The sequence below is a fragment of the Falco rusticolus genome, chromosome 7 (genome assembly GCF_015220075.1).
Source record: "Falco rusticolus isolate bFalRus1 chromosome 7, bFalRus1.pri, whole genome shotgun sequence".
Classification (NCBI taxonomy): Eukaryota; Metazoa; Chordata; class Aves; order Falconiformes; family Falconidae; genus Falco; species Falco rusticolus.
In genome coordinates, this window is record NC_051193.1 from 32,593,494 (window position 1) to 32,617,012 (window position 23,519).

Below are 23,519 nucleotides of genomic sequence, written 5' to 3' on the forward strand. Positions count from 1 at the left end.
AGAAAGGCCAATATGCCCACCTCATACTCCTGCTTCTGCCCATCCTCCAAGAGTTTAGGACATTGCTTGGGAATCTGGGGAAGAGTGGAGGGAAATGTCTATTGCCCTGGTCCCTACTCATGCTCCGCCACTTGTCCCTCTCCACTTTTCCAGGCAATGACTCTCCAGCTCTGTTGGCTCTCTCCTGATTGCCCTTGCTCTGTAGGATCAATAACCACCACAGGCCAATCTCATGGGAAGGACCCAGGACAACACATACTGTCATACAAAATTATTTTGCATTATCCAGCAGGAAACATCATTATTATGGGGAAAATGGCACCTTCACACAGCCAGAATTGTGATCCACCAGAAAGTTTGCCTTGCAATGCTTCAGATGGTGAAGTGCAGTCTGGCCAGCAGCCCAGTGCCTCTTCAGTGTCTGCCCTCTTCAAAGCCTCCCAAGCAGGGAGGACACAGACTGGAGGATTCACCACATCTTTGAAGGTCATCATGCATATCTGCAGCTTGCATGGTGGGAAGCTTTTGTGCCTATGGGCCAAGCTGAGCTGAGACATTGGCGGTGAACATATGGAAACCCTGCAGAGCATGAAATGAAAGTGAGGAGGGAAGCAGGCAGGAAAAAACTGCATTTCCTGCCTCCTAATGGGGAAAGCAAAAAGTCTGAGGTGCTATTGTGGGGCCAAGTAGAGAAAAGTTGCTAAAGCTCAAGCTGCACAGAGCTGGAAGGGGAGAAGACACCACCTTCCCAAATCAGTGCAGAGAGCAGGGGACAAGTGGACAGACTGGATATTAGGAAAAGATTCTTCACTGAGAGGATCATCAATCACTGGAACAGGCTTCTCAGGGAAGTGGTCACAGTACCAACCCTGTCAAAGTTCCAGGAGCATCCGGACCGTGCTCTTAGTCACATCATTTAGTTTCAGGTAATCCTGTGAGGAGCAGGGTGTTAGACTTGGTGATCCTTATGAGTCCCTTCCAACTTCAGATATTCTGTGATTCTTTGAAGTGGGCTACCAGCAAGAGGAGAAAAACCTATCCCAAACCCACCACACAGTACGAAAAGCCTGGAAGAGAGAAAGTGTGTTAAGTAAAGACATTTCCCCTTTCTCAAAGGTTCCTTCTTGTGGCTCTCTCAGGAGGCAGCTGTGAGCTCCTGGGCACACAGAGAAGATGCTCAGCCTCAAAGCTGCTCTTCTGGAGCAGTAGTGGGCAGCACCAGGGAGACAGTGCTGAGACAGATTAAATTCAGCCAGTTAGGATAGGACTGCAGAGATATAGCACAGGGCTGTACAGAGGCACTTGTCCAAGCGTGGTGAAAACGAGTCTTTCCCCTTTCCTTCTTATTGTCCAGTTCTTCATCCATCTGTCTGGCAAGGCCAGCAAGCTGAGCAAGAACAGACTGATCGAAGTATTGGGATACATTTACACATTGCACGAGTACAGGGCTGCACTTATGCAGGGCACGCAGCCGTGCACAGATGGATGCCACAGAGCCTCACGTGAGTGGGGACAGGGCTGTGGTGGGCACAGAGTAGCTCTCCCTAGTGCCACAACCTGCGTAAACACCCTGCCCATGCCTGCAAGGCAAGTTTTATTTGAGAAATGATTTTTCCTCCCATTTCATGTATTCTACCTTCACTGCAAGCTGTCTGTTTCACATCCTGGCTGCCCAGGGCTTCTTTTTCACCCCAGCCGCTCCCTGTGCTCCATGAAAAGTGTGTACCGTGTATGTAAATGTAAGGAGACACACGGCAGTGTGCAGTGATGAAATGGCTGTTTCAAGAGGCCAGCAGCAGCACTGAGAGTTATTGCAGATCTAGCCCATTTATTTTCTACAGCTTTACATATTTTCAATAGCTGCTCAGCCACATCCTTACCTATAACACAGGGCTGCTTTGAGCAGCGCTCAGGGAAGGGAGGGGTTGCAAATCAAATGTTGTTTCTGAGGAAGCTGTCTTTGCTCCAGGGTAGCCTGGCTTTCACTTACTTTTAACAACTTTTCTAAGAGGGTTTCCAGCTGTGCACGGAGGGAGCTGCGGAGCATGGCTACGAGGGGTTAATGCCTCCAATGGCTGGCACATGCTGCCTGCACTGAAGACATCCACCCATCCATCCATCCATCCATCCATCCATCCATCCATCAACAAACGCAGTAAAGCATAACAAGACCCAGCCAGGGGACACTGGGAACTGATTTGGGCTGGAGGGCTCCAGGCTGCCATGAGGAGCTGAGGAAATGACCCAGAAAAGTACGGGATGCCGGACTATGATAGCACCTGGATACCTGGAGGGGAACGGCCTCTTCGGTGTCCTGCCCCCAAATTTCCTCAGTCTACGCCATAAGAACACCCAAGAGGCTCCTTACCTATTTTATTTCAGGTTTTATGGATGTTCATGAGCATGGGCAGGAGTCTCAACCACTGGAGCACAGTCAATGTCACGTTTTTCCAGGGGGCGAAATGTTTCTGGCCCTCTGCACTCTGGAGGAAAAAAAAAGTACGAAGGCGCTAAAAACTAAACCTGTAGAAACAGAGTCTGGCTGCACCCGAAGTGTAGAGAAGGAGGCTATAAATAAATAAAAAAAACCTTCTGTAATATATTACACTAAGCTTTTGACCATTTGACCCCGGCAAACCAAGTTTGGGGAGTTACTTTTCATATGCAGCAAGATTGCTAGCCTGAATGTTGGCTTGAATTAAAAGGTGAGAAGCAACAAGGTGGAGGGACTCCAGGGTAAGAGCAGGAGTCCCTCGAGCTGTCCCAGCTCCAGCAGTGACCCCCAGGGTGCGGACATTGCACAGAGGGGTTTGCTGATGGCATGTGGAGAGAAAACCCCTCCCTGGCCCAGAGGTACCTGTCATTTTGCAGATGTTCAAAGTCCACAAATGACTCAGACCCCATTGCATACCCCGCCCCACGTCATGCCAGCATCTCCTTTGCTTTTCAGCGTCTTGTTCTCGCCAGTACAAAGCAACAGTGATCATCGCTGGAAGATGTAATTGCTGTTTTTTCATAAGAAGCCTCTGCAGAAAATATCACTGCATTAGACTTGGGGGTCATGCTAGAATTGCAGAAAGATCCAGCACCAATATTAAGCAAATGATTAAATATGAAAATGGGATTTTCAAAATGCTATTATTGATCTTGCATAATGGAAATCAGTTTCCATGTTCTGGTTAAAAAGAAAGAAATCCAAATTAGACAGCCCCTTATTAAAAACCCTCCACTCTATTTCTTGGTCTAGTGAAATTCCCAAGTGCAATTTTTATTCTGCTGTCTTAAATGATTGTCTCCTTTTAATCATCAGTGAGAAAATTAACCTGCTGAACAAAGACACTTTCAGCATTTTTCTATTCAGTCACATAATAAAAGACAAACTTATGCTAAAACATCAAAATTGCTGCAAAACCAAAGAAGAGACAAAGGCATTCCGGGGGGCAGGGGCGGGGGGGAGTGGTGTGGGGGCTGGGGTGAGGGGTGTGAATGTTTCTCCAAAGTGCAGCAATGCACTAAACTTCTTCAAATCACCACCTGCATAGCCCTTCACTTGTTGTGTCACATCCCCACCTTAAACCAAAGAGTAATTTATCACCGCATCACTTCATTACTTTATTAGCCATAAACACAGAAAAGGCCCGTGCCTGTAAAAAGTATGTATAAGGGCGTAATTAAAGCAGAATAATTGACCAGCTTGAGGCTGCAGGAGAGAACAGGGTGCCAATCTGGTATTTTTATTAATACGAGAGCTCACCCAGCACGCTGTGACAATGAAGGCAACGGTGAGTTTCGAAGGCTGTTGCAGGGGAAGAGAGGGCTTGGTGCAAAATTACTGCCGAGTGTGAGCTGGATTCAGGTGCTTGATGGAAGCGTAAGCTCTTTAATCTTGCTGTGCTTGGCTGTGAAGGTCCCTGGAGAGGTGAGGTGGCTGTAGTTTAATCAGAGTCATCTATTTGTTCTCGAGTGCAAGGACTCCCTTCTCTCGCTCATTTGACCAAGGTCATTCTTCAGTGCCGGTAATGCATGAATGCGCAGCGGCTCCGTCAGATTGCTCATTAGTATTCTGTGCATTACATGGGCTAAATTTGCCATTTCATTTAGAAGGCTCCTGTTTGCATTTTTCTTCCATATCATAGGCCTCATCAGAAGAAACAGGTGCTACTGGGAAAGATCCAATAAGCATTTATACATATTTACAGCAAATACTGGACACAGCTTTTTGCTTAAAATTCTGAATATTCAATAAGCAGCTCATTCTATGCATTACAAAAGGCAGAAAGGCTAATTTGGAATTAATGCTGTAAATATTTGCAGAAAATGAGATGTAAAAATCACAGCAGAAAAAAATCCTGCTGTATACCAAGACTGGAGAGAACAGCCCAGAGATGTACCAGGCCAGAGCCAGCCTGGATCTGGTGCATGGTCCAGTTCAGCTGGACTCTGGGCTGCACCTTGAGATGCCAAGTACCACCATCCTGTGGTGACAGAGCTGCATTAGTCCCCCCAGTAAATTCAATGCCTGCTTCTTACCATTGTTTATTCCAAATGCCTGATGAATCAAGGCACTAATGCACTTATTTGTTGAGTCCAGTGCTGTCCAGAGCAGACTCTAAACAGGAATTTTCTTTCTGCCATGGATTCTGTGGGAGCACTTATGGCTCCCCGAGGCCCCACTTCCATAAAACACTGTTTGCAAGTAATTCAGTGTCAGTGCAAGAACATGCTCTAAAGGGTTGCTCAGTCCGAGCAGATCAGCCCTGGACTTGCTCTGGATTACCCCAAAACTGGCAGGTTGGCCCATTCTCCATCTTTTGTCTGCAACAACTTGCTTCCAGGACAATTAGTTGCCAGGCAGGAGGACTCATGCCCAGCCTGGCGCAAGCAAAGGGAAACTCACTGAAATCCCTCTGCTCCACAAACCCAAGGCACAGGCACAGCTACCACAGTGATTAGGAAAAAGCCACACTCATTTTTGCAATACACGTTTTAGCCGCAAGCTTATAATCATTTTTTTTTAATCATTACGGAGCTCCTTTTTGGCAATATCTGTTTCTAGGACTAACTCATTACAAACCCTGTCCTGTGCCATTGAGGGTGTCAGCCATTTTTGCTTTTAATTGCCTATTCCAAGTATTAATATGTGCCCATGTTCTTATGGAGGCTGTTAAAAGGCAAACTCTTAAAGTTCCCAGGCTCTCGTAATAACACAGAAAATATCATTCTTCACACTGGCTAGACTGGTGCCATAATTACACATTGACTGGCTTGGCTTTAACATTATATCACTTCCTGGTATTTGAAATATTCAGTTAAAAAAAAAAAAAAAGAAAGATGTAAATAAATAAAAAATCTGGTCTCACCAGGAAACAGAAGGAAAATCCCAGAGCCTCTGAGCACTCCTTACAAAGAACTCCCTTAAAATCCTTCCATGAAAATGAAGAAAATAAAGGAAACTCAGCTAATAACACTTTTCCACATAAATAATATAGATTGTAGCTGGACTTTTGAGAAGCCTGAGCACAACAGAGGACACTTTGTAAGGCCAAGCATTGATTACATGCTGCTGAGCACTTTCATGATGATAGCTTCTCATACTATAGCATCTCAAGTGCACTTACAATTAATAAGCCAGGCTGCCTCCTCCTGAACTGCAGCATCCTGGCAGACATGCCCTGAGATGGATGTAAGCCCATCAGATGTCGAATAAAAGGACTGTGGGTCTCTCCCAGTGACATTTTTGGGGCTGACAGGCTGCACAAGCTCAGGTCCCTGCTGATGTTCACCTCTGCCCTTATACAATAATAAAGGGATTGCACAGCACATCTACCTGCAATGGCAGGAGACAGGATTTGGTGACCCCTGTGATTGTCCCTGCTCCTATTCCTTAATGAAACAGTGAGATAAAGCCTAATGCATATATATCTTTGGGAGAGGAGATTCCTATTAAAGCCTCTTGTAAGGGCTTTAATCCCAAGGGTGGCTCTGCAGGGGCCATGAGCAGCCCTGTTGTACAGAGCTGCTGCCAGGCCAGCCCAGGCAGGATGCTTTGCCAGGCAGCAGACATGTTTTGACAAGATCTCCCTTCCAAAAAAATCACTATTCCCCTGTTCTCTCTCTCCCCCTATATTACACTTGCAAAAACAATGATTTTTTTTGTCCAGTTCCCAATGGGAAGGTGTGGATGCAAAGTGGCACCTCTCACTGCTGGTAGGAGCCAGGGTTGGGAGGAAAGCTGACCTGTGCAAACCTCTCCTGCTGCTCCATCTAGTTTCATCACCCAGTTTTTGAGGTGCTGAGGACTCCCTAGGCTCTTGTGTGAGTTAAACACAGCCAGCATTGCTTAGTGTTAAAAGTTCTGCACCTGCATCCTCTCCTAACAGAACCTGTTTTCCTGTTCTTTAAACCCATGATGCTCATTTTTAGGCATCACCCTTGCTGAGGGATCTTGGTCCTTTGGGGTGACTGCGCAACAAGGTGGCAAAAAACATTCCTTCTTTTAAGCACACAAGAATTCCCCAGGAAGACTAGACCCATATCCTAAATGGGATCAGAATGCCTAAATCAGATATTGGGGGCTGAAAGGCACGCAAGGGTCCAGGCTCAAGAGCTTGGCTTATAGCTGCAATTAAAAAGGGAAAAAAAACCAACCATTCTTTCTTAGCAAGAAATCCTTGGCAGAAATCATTGTAGTTAGCAAGCAGAGACAGATCAGACCCTTAGATGTGCATTAAATTGGTAGGTTATTGCCATGAAGAAACTCCAAACCTAAAAGCTGAAAATAGCTCACTTTTAAATGTGAGCACGAACCTTGAAATTAAATACAATGCTGCTTCACCGAGAAAACCGCCACAAAAGAGCTCTATTTTCTGACAGCCAACATCCCAAATTAAACAGCTTCCACGTGTGTCAATAGAAGACATTGGCTTCATTATTTGCAGTCCCCCAGTGACAATTTCTAGTCCCCTTTGGTAAATGTCATTACAGTTCCAGACAGACATCTGCACCATGGGCAAATTGACTGATAAATTCTCCTTGCTGGGAAAGTGAACCAGGATGGACAGGAGATCCCTGATGCTGCAGGCGGCTTTTCAAGAGCAGGAGGTCTGGGCAGCGTCTCCCAGAGCCACATCATCTGTGCAGCGTCTCCCAGAGCCACTGGATCTGCACAGGGTGCTGGGTGAAACTGAACTCTGTCTGATGTGGAAACACAACCTGGTCCAAAGTCCACCACACCAGCTGGGAGAGGCTCCCAGTTTCCTGGTTCCAGTTCTCCCTCCTGTTCACGCTGGGTTTTCTACCGCTCTTCCCTAAGCGGTTTTTAGGTCTTTTCCTCACTCTGTCCACAGACTGCTCAGCTCTTTTTCTGTCCATCACCAAAGCGAAGGTTATCAATAGATAACTGTGGGAACTGCAGGTGAGGTGTTCCCAGTATGGTGCAGCTGTGAGCACGTGTGGGGAACTCTGTGTTGATCCCAAATGGATGTTCTTGAGGAAACCAAAGGTCTCACCTACAGGTTGTGGCTTTTCTGGTGGGGCCCAAGACAGGACCTGCAATTCTGCTGAGCACCAGCAACAAACCCAGACGATGAACAGAGGGACATGCTGGATTTACCTGTCTCAGAAATGACCATGTCCCTTTTTACTGCCAATCCCCTGGCACATGACCTTGGTCTTGCACAGCATTGTGCAGGATGTCCCAAGTAAAAGGTGCTGGATAGGAGAGAAGGAACATATAATTTTGGTCCAGGACAGCTGGCAAGCCTTTTGCATTACATGAACTCATACTGTGTTAAACAAACCCTTGCTTGCACCTCCCTCCCCTTCAAACCATCCTGCATTCAGTAAATCTACCTGAACAGTGAGCAAGAAAGATCATTTAGTTCATTCCCACCCACCCCTCCAATAAAAAAATATCTTAATTTAAAAAACCCTCACTGCTAAATAGTTGCTTGGGGTTGCTAATTGATCAGCAGAGCCATCATTAACCTGGGTATTTGGCAGTGACAGCAGACCACTCCTGCCCGACATGCACTGTTGCTGTGAGATGAGAAAAGGCATGAGAAAAGCAGCAAGGCTGACTCTGACTCCACTTTCTCCACTGGCCCAGCACTGCTTCCAGATTCCAGTTGCATAACTAACAGCAAAAGCAAGCCCAGCATTCTCTGTAGCAAAACCATCTTCGTGTTAAAAAATTACCCTCCAAACTCTGGTTTCAAGTAAATGCCAAACTGCTCATCATTCACTCTGCTACAGCTTTTCTTAGTTTATTATTTATGTGCCCTTTCAGAGTCTTCCACCTGCACCATCTCTATCGATGGACATGAAATAAAAATCAATAGCAGCTTCCCCGCCAGTCGAACGGCACGGCATCAGCGCTGGTGTTAGATCCCAGCCAGGAACTGGTGGACAATCCCACTGAGAAAGCAGGACCACTTTGTGAATGCTTGGTGGTTAACTCCAGCTTACTCTTCTGCAGACCAGGAGGTTTGGGGGGCTGGATGTGTGGGGAGGGGGGAGCAACTGATGTTTAGGGACATGGGGAGCTCGTCACACACCTGGGAGGCTGTGAAGAGCATCATAGTTGACTGGTACTGACTGTCCCTTCATCCCAGTGCATGTCTGGTTCACCCCTTCCCAGAAGAGATCTGTTTTTCCAGACTGTCCATGGAGATTGACTGCCCAAAGTGTTTAAGATAATTTGCACTGCTAAGGTATTTGCGTGGGGTTATGCAGCAGTGTTCATCCCTGCACGCCTCTGCGAGGCAGCTTTGAGGTGTCTACGCTGTTCTCCGGGGCACAGCAAAGCATGTGTACATGCTCCTGGCAGAGGTGCTTGGGTCTGTTCCCAAAGGCTGAGCAAGTTGCAGCATGCCCAGAAGTGGCCTGTGGGACTTACACAGGCTTCAAGATGCATCTCCCTGCTACCATCCACATGCTTTCCATGTGATGGTGTCTAGAAGGGGAAAACACAGCTCTCAGCAGAAGCCAAACGCAGGTGCTTTGGGTTCTACCACCTTGGCCACGTGGACATCACCCACTCATTTATCATCTCCTTCCAGGGACACAGGACACTGTCAGACCCACAGTCTGAGTATACCTAAGGGACACGGAACTCACAACAGTTTCAAGAGACCCCCAAATGACTCAGGAGCCACAGTCAATGCCAAGCATGAGGATAAAGTAATCACAACAAAACACAGAGGTGGCTGTGGGACCATTAAGGAGGCCCAAACCACAACCAACCCCTCTTTGCAGCTATGCTTTGCCCCTTTTCCACCAGTTTCATCTTCCTGTGTGCTGTTTGCCTCCATCCCTGTGGCACCAGCTTTAGGATTCAGCAGGAAGAAGCACAGATCAGCTCAGACAGGGAGCAGCTTGCTGAAATCTGGCACATCCTGTGTCAATTCTATTTATTGCTAAGCACTGTCGGGTTGCTCTGAAAACATAGTGGAAATAGTGTGATTTCTGGTGGCTGTCAGGTTTTCCCCATCTTCACACCTCACCTCTAGCTTCTGAGGACTTGCCCCCAGGAGACGGCAGCTCAGCCGTTTGTTGATACTTGGTGATGCATACGGACTTGAAGGGCACCAAACCTGGAAAGCCCCAGTGAAAGAGCTGTAGAGCTGGAACGAGCGGAGAGTGACAGCAACTGGAAGTGCTCCATGGTCAGCTGCAGGCAGGAGCCTTTACACCAGCCCAGTGGCACTGGGAGCCCTCGGGGACCATGTACAGGCTCTGCCCCAAACCTAGCACGGAAAAATGCAGGGGAGAACAGAGAATGTAATACACAGAGGACCTGAAATCGCATTAAATTGTTATCTGAACCCAAATAACTCCTCTGTAACAGAAAGAATTATTGATAGCCAAGGTAGCCCAAGGCTCCTAAACTGCATCCTTCCCTCTGAAGGAGGCTGGATATATCCCGTCCCCTGCATAAGGAAATCTTTACATACCTTACTTCGAGTTATACGGCTGGAAGGAAATGGGGCAGCTCAGGGACTCTCTGCCAGGTCCAACCCCCAGGGCAGGAACTTACGCTGCAAGTGTTGGACCCAGGAGGGTTTCTATGTGCAAATTCAAGAGCTGTGCAAGCAGCCAAAGGGAAAACTTCCCCTCAGTCAACTGGGCTCAAGCAGGAGAGATGTAGCCCACAGACAGCTGATGCTGAAGGCACATCCTTCTCCTAGCAGTTTTTAGAGCACTAGTAATTGGTATACCAGATGTTATCCTCCTTTTCCTCCTCGCACTCATTCACAGTGAAACATAAGAAAACCCAGACAAAACCTCAAATTCAAGCAGGATATATTGGCCTGAAAACCATCCACAAGAGTTTAAAGGCCTGACAGGCTGTATACCTGCTGGGGGGAAAATTCTGCATGGGAGGAAAAGAAACCAACATCCCTGAAAAGGGCAAGGAAAGTATCTGGAAGCTTCCAGAAAGACCCATGTGTGAAATGTGAGACAGCAGTAGAAGTCTTTAGGAGACACATCCATTGGCAGGGGATTTCACCCCCACGTGCTGGTGCTGACGGTGGGTGCGTGGGTCTCCTGGGATGCCTGCAAAATCAACATCCCCTCTCTGTCTCTAACTCAGGACCCATCTAGCAATGACAGGCTCAGGATTTTATAACTTGTAAGGCATAAACATCCCTCAAGAATTTTTAAAAATAATGTAAAAAGCCTCGTGTCTTATAAGGCAAATGAATAATACAGCTGGGATCTGTTTCTCATTCTTTGTACAACGTACTTTCACACTTTGCTGTTCCAACCTTCAAAATAAACCTGTGCTATATTTGCAAGAATCCCTTTGCCATCACAAGGGAGGGAGAGAGGGAAGACTTACAACGAAACCTCACAATTTCCACAGAAATCACAGCTTCTTAAACACTAGAGCTCAGCGTGAGGTGTAGCAGCTCCGCAGTCTGCAGGAGCAGAGTCATAAGCAGAAAACACTGACAACCCGGCGTGCCTTCCTCTCTGCCAGTCCCCAGCAAAGCGCAGCCCATGTCCAGCTGTGACTGTGCTGGGAGCTGCACTCAGCAGCGCCTGCTCCTCTGGGTACAAAGCTCATGAATTACTCCAGGGCTTCACTTACATATAGGCTGAGGTCCTGCCTGTAAGGGAAAAGCCATGCTTTCCACTAGCAGTGCTTGGCTAGTGCCAGAGTGCTCCCAAGCTCCCCAAACCACACATCTGGAGTGGGGGTCCCACCTCCTCAGCAGTCCCCAGCGGCAGATTGCACCAGCCTGGCTCTGGGCACCAGCTCTTGTCCCCATCCCTGGGAGGCTGGGGCAGAGCCTGGCCAGGGATGGGAGGGATGCTGCTAAATGCTGGGATGAATGCGCAGAGCTCCTGCAGAGGCTCGCTGGTAACAGTAAAAGGAGTTTGACTTCAGGGCAAGTAGGACAGGGATTTCATCTCCCTGAGGAAATAATTCTGTTTAACTTCTGAACTCTGAGCTAAAGCAGCCCAGGCAGAGATCTGTGGCTCATGCTGGGATGGGAGAGTTTTGGGGGCAGACTCCAGCCAATCTGCAAAGCAAATTTCTGGAAAAACAGTTCATTACACTTTGTCTCAAATTTCCAGTTTGCTGCAATCCATTGGCCTCCTCACTGCTAGTAAGGCTATGAGTTTTGACATCTCCTTTGCCCAGCAGAAACCCAGTGATTTCATAAGCCAGAAGAGACAACCTTCTTTCTCCCTTTCATCCTACAAACTGAGACTCTGCAAGCTGACAGCAGCAGCTACCAGCACTGCTGGGACTCTTGGTCTGTCTCTGTCTTGTGCCGGTATTTCTGACCAGTGTACCTGCCAGAGACCCAAAATCTTGGACCAAGCATGGTCAGTCTGGTCTGGCAGGAGCTGAACATTAGCTCAGTCATTAAGTTGCTCATAGAAATACAGGAAAAACGGAAAAACCCACATGAAAACTAGGAAGCTGCAAGGATCTGCTTCTTCAGCTCAGTCTGCTCCTGCAGTCATGTCAAGCTATTCGCAGCAAGCGGAGAGCAGACAGCAGCACCGCTTAATCTAGGGATATATTTAAATGAGTGTTTCCTTGTCCCTCTGCAGGCCAGTCAGCTCTTGTTGTTTCTGTAAACATTACTTACACTGCAAAGAAGTGGCTGTGTCCTCAGCAGCTTTAACTACTTCCATGCCAGCTGCCCTGAGTGGAAACCACAGCCTGCACTCCACATCCAGTCCTCAGCAGGAGAGGGTGAAGGTAAGAAACCAGCATATGATGGACATTAGCTCTGCCAATAAGCTCTCAGTCCCACCGATGATGAAAGGAGGAGGAAAACATAGACTGAGGAGAACATCTATGTAGTCAGGACAATTTTGTCAAGTTTGAGGTGGGGGTTAGTGGCTGGGTTGTACAAGTTGGACTGCAGCTTGAAACAGCTTTCCCTTGATGGCTTTGGTTTTCTGGCTTCAGCTGCTGTTCCTGACCTCCCAGTCTGTTTCTAGCTTCTCAAGACCTGGGGTAAGGTTTGCAGGGGAAGTTCTTACTTTACTACATCACCCCAAATACTTATGCCTGGAGCATGGCCAAGAGCACCTCCCTGACTCTGGGGCAGCTGGAGGCCAATTTCAAGAGCAAGTCATGAGCCATGGTCTCAGGAGAGCCCTGGGAAGGCCGCAGGGTGGACAACAGTTAGGTGGGAAGTAACAGTGACATAGCAAGCTACATCACACAGCTGGTAAATACATTATGAATCGGGAGTAAAATACAAAGCACACATGAATGCAGACCCCACTGCCAATAATTTCCACTCTTGGCTCAATTACCATTGCTCTTCTTGCAGCTGCACACATGCATTCATTAGAGAGCATTTTGGCTAAACCCATTTTGTCTTGGTTTCATCTCTGCCAGCTGAATCAAAGGTTTCCATGCAAGTAGTGTGCACCATGACACAATCCATGACACTTTCCTAGGGAGCTCTGGATCCCATAAAGCTATAAATTGATTACAGCATGGAAAGGCATGCAAGATCCTCATCTTTCTTCAATGGAACAGGGACACAAGTGTTGTCCTCATGAAAGGCTACAGCTCTTTCTTTCAAAGGAAAAACACTGCCCCTGAGCAGAAAGAGTTATGGGTAATGTGATAAACTGGGATCATCAATAAAAACTACCTTTCCTCTGGGATAATTTTCTGGCAGTTATCTGAGCACACACTTCCTACCTTCTTTACTGATGAGAGATGTGGCATGCACAAGGTCATGCAACAGGGTTGCACGTTTCTGATCCCACACATCAGATGTGCCATGTCAGGGGTGGGGGGTGGGGGGTGGGGGAGGGGGCAAAAGGGAGGGCACAACAAGGGGCTGTTTTCTGCCCTCAAAGACCAAATGTGGAAGGAAGGTTGTAGCACAACAAGCCATCAAAGTGGCTGTAACCATCAGAACGCAGATCAGCCTACCCCAAGAGGGGATAGCTAGCAAAAAGCCTAAGCTCAGGGAAGCGATTACTGCTATTTCTCCAGCTTCCAGCTGTTTTCAGCACAAGGATTTCCCAAGACAGATGTGGTTCCTGCGCAGTTAGCAACCCTGTGTGGATCTCTCTTGCATGAACTTGTTTAGTGTTCCTTGGAGCTCACGGCAATTTTTTAGTATCTGTATCCACAGCTTGTCAAGGGGCTGTGGTTGTTCCACAGGCAACAGTCTATCATGGGAAGGTGCACCTCGTTTTGTTTGCTCTGAGTTTTTCCTCGCTTCCTCAGATACCTCCTAGTCTTTGTAGTGGAAAAGACAGTGAAAAGCCTGTTCCAGTCCATCCTGGCAATGCCAATATGTTATAAACACTTAATCATAGAATCACAGAATAATTTGGGTTGCAAAAGACCTTTGAGATCATCAAGTCCATCCGTTAACCCAGCACTGCCAAATACATCACTAAAATATGTCACTAATCACCGCATCTACTTCTTTTTTTAAATACCTCCAGGGATGCTGCCTCAACCACTTCTCCGGGCAGCCTGTTCTAATGCTTGGCCACCCTTTCAATTATTTTTTTTTTCCTAATATCCAATTTAAATTTCCCCTGGTGTAACTTGAGGCTGTTTCCTTTTGACCTATTGCTTGTTACGTGGGACAAGAGACCTACCCCTACCTGCCTACGGCCTCCTTCAGGTAGTTGTAGAGAGTAATAAGGTCTCCCCTCAGCCTCCTTTTCTCCAGGCTCAACACCCCAGTTCCCTCAGCCGCTCCTCGTCAGACTTGAGCTCCAGAACCTTCACCAGCTCCGCTGCTCATCTTTGGACGCGCTCCAGCACCTCAGTATTTTTCTTGTAGTGAGGGGCCCAAAACTGATCGCGCTGCTCGAGGTGCGGCCTCAGCAGTGCCGAGCACAGGGGGACCATCATTCCCTAGCCCTGCTGGCCGCACTATTTCTGACACAGGCCAGGGCGCTCTTGGCCTTCCTGGCCACCTGGCCACACTGCTGGCTCATATGCAGCCGGCCGCTGACCAACACCCCCAGGGCCTTTTCCTCCAGGCAGCTTCCCAGCCACTCTGCCCCAGGCCTGTAGGGTGGCGTGGGGTTGCTGTGGCCCGAGTGCAGGGCCTGGCACTGAGCCTTGTTGAACCTCATGGAATTGGCTTTGGACATCAACCCAGCCTGTCCACACCCCCCTGCAGAGCCTTTCTGTCTTCAAGCAGATGAACGCTCCTGCCCAGCTTGCTGTCGCCTGCAAACTTACTGAGGGAGCACTCAAGGCCCTCGTCCAGATCGTCGAGAAAGAGATTAAACAGAACTGGCCCCGGGACTGAGCCCTGGGGAACACCGCTTGTGGCTGGCCACCAGCGGGAGGTGAGTCCATTCATCACCACTCTTTGGCCTCAGCCACCCAGCCAGCTTTTTACCCAGTGTAGAGTACACCCATCCAAGCCATGAGCATCCAGTTTCTCCAGGAGAGTTCTGTGGAAGACAGAGTCAAAGGCTTTACTAATGTTCAGGTAGACAACAACCACAGCCTTTCTGTCATCCACTGGGTGGGTCATCTTGTCACAGAAAGAGATCAGGTTCATCAAACAGGACCTGCCTTTCATAAACCCATGCTAGATGGGCCTGCCCCCAGGGGCAGCCTGCATGGCACACACGACACTTACGAGGTTTATGGTTCAAGCTCTTACTTCTCCCAGTAAGTCTTCCAAAGCAGACGTCTTACAATGCACATCTAACAGAGTTAGAAGACATAATTGTCCTGACACTGATAAACACATTTGTAACTCTAATCCTTCTTGCTCTGTGACCTGTATGGTATTTCATCATAGGAAGGCTTGCTGGTTTAGAGTTCCCTCAGGTAAAACCATGCCAAGCTTCTGGTGAATTACTGTCAGCTCATGTTATGTCCTTCCCAAAGGAACTTCTCCATTGCCAGCAATAAATCTCAAATAATGGAAGAATTCAGTCAAAATCTTGGTACATGTACCCCTGAGAAACCAGGCTGTCTGCAACCATTCCAAACAGAAAATTCCAGAATTGCCCAGGCAGGTTTGTAGCAAACCTTGGCCTTGACACTCAGATATCAGGACTAGCTGGGACCCATGGATTTAGACACATAAAACCCCTCCAGGTTACAAACCAGAGCAAAGTGAGTCCCCATAGACAGCTGCAGCATTTGGTGCATGGTAAGTGACACCCCAACACTATTTCCACACAAGCTGGCATGAGCTGCAGGACACCCCACAAGCAAGACTGACCTCACATGTACTTGGCTTTGTAACAGTTTATCTGTGGGTGTAGAAAACAAAAAGTGATGCAGGAAAAAGTCCATCCAGGATTCTTTCTATACACATCAGAAATCATATATAAACACATCTATAGATTTCTTTTTTGCAAGCAAGGCAAGAAATCTTCCAAAAGTCAGCTGCTGGAAACTGCAAGAACGTGCCAGAGAATGGTTCTTTTCCTAATTCAGACCCGGTCTTTTGGGTTCTTTAAGTGGCCACAGGGTCCACTGTTCTCATGATGCTGTCATGAGTCCTGCTTAGCAGGATTATCTTGATTCCCAGGATGGATGCTCACTTGGACCATTTTTTTCTGAACAAAATTCAGCTATAAAGGCAAGGTGTCCAGATGCAGACTTGGAGATGTTCTTGAAACCTTGGCTGTAAAAGTGTTCTGGAAAGTGAACTTACCAGAGGAAAAAAGGATGACCCTACAAAATCACTGAGCTTTAAATATTAAAGGATCATTATGCAATGCTATTAGCTTCCAGTGAATAAAATCATGTTACTTCTTAGGACAGATCCAAGCCCACAGTTTTATATTGTGTGTTCACAGCCACAGGAATTGTCCCAGCCACAATGGCAAAGATTTAAAATGTAAATTAATGTGTCTATCAAGCTTATCCGGCATTATCCTAATTAGCGATAAGCATTTTCAAGGAGACATTTTACACATAAGAGTTTCAACCAACCCTGGTTAGAGAGCAGGAGGGAATTAAACACCAGGAAAGCATATTGGTAGATGAATGCTGAAATGGTCCTGCAAGGATGCCCATGCTAAGTGTTCACAGGTGTGTAAATCAGGGTTTGTTTCTTCTTGGCTTTCTGCCCCTTCCTAAAATGGTACATTTCATCTCTGGTCTTTCCTAGAAAATACTGCTGTACTGCTCCCAGGGACTTTCACTGGCCAATATCCAAGTTACCTGTTGTTCTTCCTTTATCCCCTGCCTTCTCATCCATTTTCCAAGACTACAGACAGCCTATTGCAAGGAAATCTTATTCTTCCTGACTGTTTGGAGAGCAGCTACTCTCAAGGTCACTTTTGTATATAAATCACAGATATCATCACATTAGCACCACTATTCAGGCATTCAAAAGCAAATCTAAACAGGAGAGCTCATCAATTTAGCTGTCTTATGGCTAAACTTCAGCATTATGCATGGCTTCCTTTCCTTACTGATTACAGTACAGTAGATTCATTATTATTATTTTTAATTTGGTTATATACAACTGCATGGTGTCTTTTAATTGCCTTTTTTTTCCAATTGAGCCACCAAGGGATGTAAGCAAATTATATGGCTTAACAATTCCGCCTGCTGCAGACAGACTTGTGTGGCCAGTGTACCAAAGACACTGTGAAAACATTACCTTTTACTGGAAATGTAAACTCAATAAACCCCCAGGAGAGCAATAAAAATGCAGTAGCCAGCAGATTTAACAAGGACATGCTCAGTGCACAGTGTAATCTTATTATGTGCTTAATGCCCAGTGGAATTACAGGAATTTGATTTAGCAACATCAGATTTCAGTTTCTCAAATTATACTGACTGCTTATAAATTAAGACTGTGATTTGGGATAATTGCTTTTCATTTGCATTGGCAAAGCCCATATATTATATTTATTCTCACTACTCTGTTTATATTTTTGAAGTGTCACGGAGCATTGGCTTTGGGACTTAAACTGGGGAGCTTTCTTTTGCCTCGACATTCATGTTACTTCCCCATTAAATCTGGGTAAATGCTGTACCCTAGTAATCTTTATATGCTTGAAAGGTCTATTTTATGATTTTCCAAATCTGACTGAACACAGTGAAAGATGAGTGAATTTCTGGCAGAGGACTCTGTCATCCTCTCCATCAATCTGTTCTGGGACAGCACCATTGGAAAACCAGTGATCTGTAGAGGTGCAACAAAGAAATAAGTGCAACAGTGGCCTCACAACCATACCAACATTATACTTGGGAGTGTTTTCCCTTCACATGACCCTCTTTTGGGCTCTGCCACTGCAGTGTATAAATGAACTGGAGAGAATGAGCCAGTGAGTGATTAATTACCTCTGGGGAGGGGAGCTGTGATGTCAGCAAGGCTACCACTGAACTAGCAGGTAGCGGTAATGCTTGCAGGGCTATGAAGCTGATCAATGAATGGCTATTGAACTGCATGTGGACATTATGAGCACTTGAGCTTTGGGGCAAACCATTTCATCTCAAGATAAATGAATGAAATAATTAAATCTAACATAATGAGCAAAGGGCACAGGGATACCTCTGGAAAAAGACAGGAAATACCTCTGCTGCTGACTTTGGCTTCCATGTCCAAGACATCTGTATAATCTTAAATAACCATCTCTATGCAAACCACAGTGTACAGTAGCATTACTTGATTTACTGAGGATCATCCAGACTGGCTCATACAGCCGTAATTCCCCAGGATATTGGCATATCCTGGGCTGGAAAACCTTTACTGCTCCAAAGTCATTAATAGATCATAATGAGTTGATTAAAAAATTAACAAGGTAACAATTCAATTAAGTATTGTACCATTGAGCAATAAATGTAGCTGCAATTGGCAAGCACATCAACAGACTGCTGAGCAAGAAGCACTCCTGTTTACTTCCTGCACGACATGTGAATCCAATGGCTCTCATCCAAGGCTGAGGGGAAAAAAGTTTCATTTAAACATTTTATGATGGCCATGGATATTTGCTGCAAAATGCAAATATCAGCCTTGTTTTGATGAAGCAGAACTGAAGCAGCAAGCCCTTTAGCCTGTGATCAAGGCATTAGGTGGCAGGTCAGCTGTAGATAACTGAGAGACAGCTACAGAATTTCCCTGACTCCAGACTCATTTGGAAATGTAACCCATTCCTGTGTGAAGTGACAATGAAGTCCTCTAACATTTTCCCAGGCTTCAATTCATACTTGCCAACAGAACAGCTAAAAAACTGAACACTATGCCAGTATCTGCTGGGGCGAGGCTGCTGCCCAGTCTTTCCTGCAGTGCTGGAAGCCTTTCTTTCAGATGAGTAAAAGGTTTGGACACCATTTCTGCAGCCCTGAGCTCCTCCAGGGGCACTGCAGGATATCTCTACTGGTGGTTAGCAATAGCCCCAGGGCCATCACAAAGGCCATGCTGGGATCAGCCCATGCCATCCTCACCAACCCCGAGGCCCTGCAGAGGCAGGACGACTGTCTGCTTGGCCACAAAAGGTTCGCCGTGGCTATGCAGAGCCCCAGTGTCCCCGTAAAGCCCTGGAGAGCCTAACAAGATGTGTTCAGAGAAATATCTGCTCTGCAGCTGGTCTTTCAGAGAGCACAGAAGGGTTCACCCAAGATCAGCAAGAGAGAAACCCAAAATGCCACGTTACTGCTCAGTGCTTCCTGGCAGCTGAAACCAGGGAGACCTGTTATAGCCCTTTTTCCATTTCTCCAGCTCTGATTCCCAGAAGGATTGTGTTCAGAGCTGTGTTTCTGGCACTATTTTGCATACAATTTTAATCTGTCCCATCTGCACTTTGGGAGATGCAGTTCCGTTGCCTTTCCCAACACAATGACAGATTTATGTGTGTCAGTTCTGCACAACTGTGCTGCACTGTGCTGTTAACCTTCATTAAGATGTTTTAATAATTGAATAAATGATGTACCAGACATGCGGTTTAATCTCAGAGTGTGATGAAACAGAGGACAATGACATTAACTGCAGCCTTGGAATAAATACCACTAAGCAGGTATCACACAAAAACACCTGCCCTTGACATTAAAAAACATGCTCAGCCACACTGAGAGGGGAATACAATACATGATACATTACATCTTATCTGCATGTTAATACCATTAAATAAGCATGGTTAATGCTTTAATAATCTGCCAGGTAATACTGTGGGCTCTGCATCTGAGCCAGCCCATGAAGGAGAAGGAAACTCTCTCATCTATTTCCCCAAACAAGATGAAATACCATGGGCCACCCTTGCCAAAGAGGGATATTTTTGTGCACTGACATAGAGAGGGTTCAGGAGGAGCCAGTTCTGTCATCAGCGATACTTCAAAGGGTGATATCGATTAGGGAAGGAGGACCAATGCACAGAGACGCTTGTTTGTCACTGTGGAGGGAGGATAAGGGATCCCAGGGGACGTGAAGATGTGTTGGGGAAGCGTGTAAGAAATGAGGGATGGACAAAGGGTCCTTTCCCAGGGTCTCTGTGAATCTTATAGACCTACCTGCTGCTGAGTAGGTGGCCATCTCCCATACCCCTGTTTGTACCTGAACCCCATGATGGCCACATGGTTCTGTCTCCCATAAATGTGTCTATCCAGTTTAAACCCATTTACAATCTTTGGCCTCTATAGTTTCAGGGTGCAGCAAGTGCCCCTCCTGATGCATCCTGTAAAGAAATACTTCCTTGTGGTTTTGCACCTCCCTGACGTCCTCCTGGACACCTGCTGACCTATCCTTCAGGAGCAATGGTGCATAGGTGAGAGCTGTACTCCACACCCTGCATGACTTCACAGATCGCCATCACATACCTTTCCCAAGCTTTCACTGTGTGGTAGTTTGTACCAGATCTTATACTTTTAATCAGTGAGACTGAATCAATCAAAAGCATTCAGAACCTCCTTGCTTACCCAGGTCCAAACCTAGGGAAAGCTGGGTAAAAAAGACACTTTGTACCAGGGTGGGTTTGTTTGGATTCACACAGTGACCAGCAGGACAAGGACATTCAGCTTGCCAGAACTCACAGGTTAGGCTGGAGATTAATTTCCCAGCTTTTAATTTATCCATCTCAGTTCAGTGTTTCCCATTCTTTAAATAAATATTTTTTTTTTCCTCGCTGTTATAATTTTTTTGTTGTAATAAACCAGCTTCAAAGATCAAAAGCTCTTGGGGGGTCTTTCGGCACCTTCAAGGAATTAAAAAAAGAGCTGGGTTAGAGCCCTGCTTCCAAGTAGAGTCGCATGCACACATGTTTCCAACTGATGCTTTCATTTTGAAAGCAAGCAAGGAAATCAACTTGAAAGTCAACAATTTTTTAATTTTCTTCTATAGGACAAAAAACTCTAATGAGGAATTTTTGTTGGAAGATTTGAGAAGGCAAAATCCAGAGCCGAAGTCCAGGTATCATGCTTTCCTCATTTGCATTTGCACCTGCTAGCAATCAAACTGGAATTTGCTGGTATCTAACGCTTCCTGATCCCAGTCAATTTACTGTAAAAGAAATTCCAGATGTAGGCACTAAACTGATGCTTTAACTGCTCTTGTTGGCAGCAAAGTTTGGGGACCATTTCTGTTTATTTGCCCACTGCTAGGACTACCAGTCCTGTGAAGGAAATCTGCAAAAGCCAGCAGAAACCAGTTGTAGGATTGAGTTGTAGAGAAAAAAAAAAATATCGGGAAGAAAATGCTGATACCATTGAAATCCACATCAAAACTTCCACTGAGTTTAATAAGGGCATGTTTAGGCCCCATGCCTAGTTCTGCTGGCACAGAAGCATTATCAGTAAAATGCTAAAGACCCTCAATGGGACCCGATTTCAGCAAGAAATGAATATGCAAGGATCCCCATTCTAGCTCTAATTTTGGGTACTGCAACATGTGATCTCAGTCCAAACTGGGAAAGAGAAATCTAAAAGTACAAAAGCCATTTGGCTCCATGTTTAGAAAGATGCTGGCATGGCTGAAGCAGAGATTTAAACTGAGCTGTGCTTACCCAAAGGATTTTTCTTCATTTTACAAGCCCCAGCAGATTTTCTGCTGGGACAGAATTGCTTTCTGCATAGTTTTGGGGCAACATGGAAAGCCACAGCCCCACCAGTTTTTCTGTTACCAGCACAGAGAAGGGCCAGTCCCGGTTCAGCTTTAGCTCCCATAGGGTGCTTTTTAGTGCACTTTAGGCTGCATTTTATGCCCTCCCATATCGTTCCTTCACCTCCTTATTTATCATTTAGGAACGTGACCCCCTGCTCTGCTGGCTTTCTCCTGCATCCAGGGCAGAGACAGCCAAGCTGGGCACATGTGGCATCACTGGTAGTGGATGAAGGCTGATGCAGGAGGTGAAGCGTGTGCTACAGGATGTTAGATGATGGAAGAGGACTGCTGTCTCCAGCCACATCTTGCCCCGCTCCTCTGGGAAAAGCCAGCAAGCCACTCCGGCAGGAAAGCAGCCTCTCCGCTATCTCTGAGAGGGTCTCCAGTGTCATGGTGGGGTGAAACAAGGAAAACAAACCACTAACTCACCCTGTCTCCAGGGGGGTTAAATGTGAAGTGTAGATTAAACAAACTATGTAACCAATGTCTTACATTCCCATTAGTGGAAATTTTAGATACAATCAGGAAGGACTAAGCACAGGCATCACATTTCCCCCTCTGGCACTGTCCCTCTCTCTCACACCCACCCTCATGCGCCACACACACTCACATGTACACAAACACTCAACCTCTCTCCTCCTGGCATGCTCCTCTGTGTATTTATAGGTGCGATGTGCTCACCAAATGGTGATCCACTGCACCACAACAATGGCAACGCAATGGTGAGATACAGGCAACAGTGAAGCAAAGTGGTCCAATTGGCCTGAGATTGTCAAGGCTTATAAAAATAATCCAGGGCTGAGCATTTTATAACAGATTTGAAGGTTAAAATCTAGGTGAGAACAGGTCCTCCACATTGGCATCTACTTCTGCAAGCTACTGCCTCCCTGAGCTTCCCCACTGCCCTCTATGAGCCCCTGCTGCACCCCCTTCACCCCATTCCTCTCTTGGACCAGCCTTTGTCTTCCAAAAAGCCTCTCCAAAAAGCTTTGCATTTCTAAGCCTAATTGTTTTATCGGAGCAAAGCTTGAACTACAATTTTAAAGTGGAGAAGGCTAGGCAGAAGAGAAGTTAAAACACAGGGGTCTGCAGACCTCCCACCACACCATACCCGATGGTTGAAGCCTTGCAGGGTGTCCTGGCTCCTGCTGTGCCTCACTCCACCTGGGCAGGAAAGAGCCACCCACACACATGCTGGTAACAAGCAGAATTAAACAAATACCATCTGCCACTGCTGCCATCAACCAGAGCACTGAAAAAGGTGCACTGCACTGCAAACACTGATAGAGCTGGCGGAATGTCAAGAGGGTTAGCAAGGCGACACCATGTTCATGAGCTCTAATCTCATTACGGTTATGGCAGGCAGTTGAAAAGCTTTTATTGGGGCAGACAAGCTGCAGTTCCCCATAAATAAGTCTTTCCAGACATGCAGATTTTCTGTATTTTAACTTTTGGAGCTGCAGTTCCCACTGAAGGTAATTTGCTTTAGCAACGGCATTTTTAGGGAGAAAATCTGAATGAAGCTGATTTAGTCAAGTCTGTGAATAAGCTGGGGGCCAAAATACTTTATTCAGCTCATGACAGAAATTAGCAAAATTGTACATTTCCACAGATGAGTGGGCAGGTTATAATGGCAACCTCATCTGTCATTTCCTAACTTCCAAGCATTTGGAGAAACTGCAACCTCTGTCTTGCTCAGTATTACAAATACAAGAGGTGCAGGACTTGGATGGAGGAGGTATGACATCAAGAGCAGCTCAGACATCTAGTAACTACCCAGCCCTAATGTCCTCAAGAAGAAAGGACCAGATCCTCCGAAGACAAAGGATCCCAGACAACTCATAGAAGAGCAGCAGCGGTTATTGCTGGTTGTTTATCTGGAGCCCCAGTTCCCAACCAGATTCCCAAAGCCAGGCTCAGGTAACTCACATCTGCTGAAAAACAAAATGTCCTTAAAAATCCAGAAGAATCCCTTTGTTTTACAGG

The 23,519-nt window shown here is 46.4% G+C and overlaps 1 long non-coding RNA gene across 3 annotated transcripts in view; it reads right to left on the bottom strand.

Moving 5' to 3' along the window:
* Positions 1–23,519, bottom strand: part of LOC119151807 — a 50,522-nt gene that overhangs the window by 25,790 nt on the left and 1,213 nt on the right. Inside the window, exons 2-4 of one of the 3 annotated variants that reach the window (XR_005105555.1) lie at positions 9,504–9,746; positions 3,755–4,158; positions 2,369–2,483 (exon numbers count right to left, since the gene is read on the bottom strand). This is a non-coding gene — a long non-coding RNA (uncharacterized LOC119151807). Of the gene's footprint in view, positions 1–2,368; positions 2,484–3,754; positions 4,162–9,503; positions 9,747–23,519 lie in introns of all 3 variants that reach the window. The other 2 variants (XR_005105557.1, XR_005105556.1) reach the window with 2 other exon arrangements.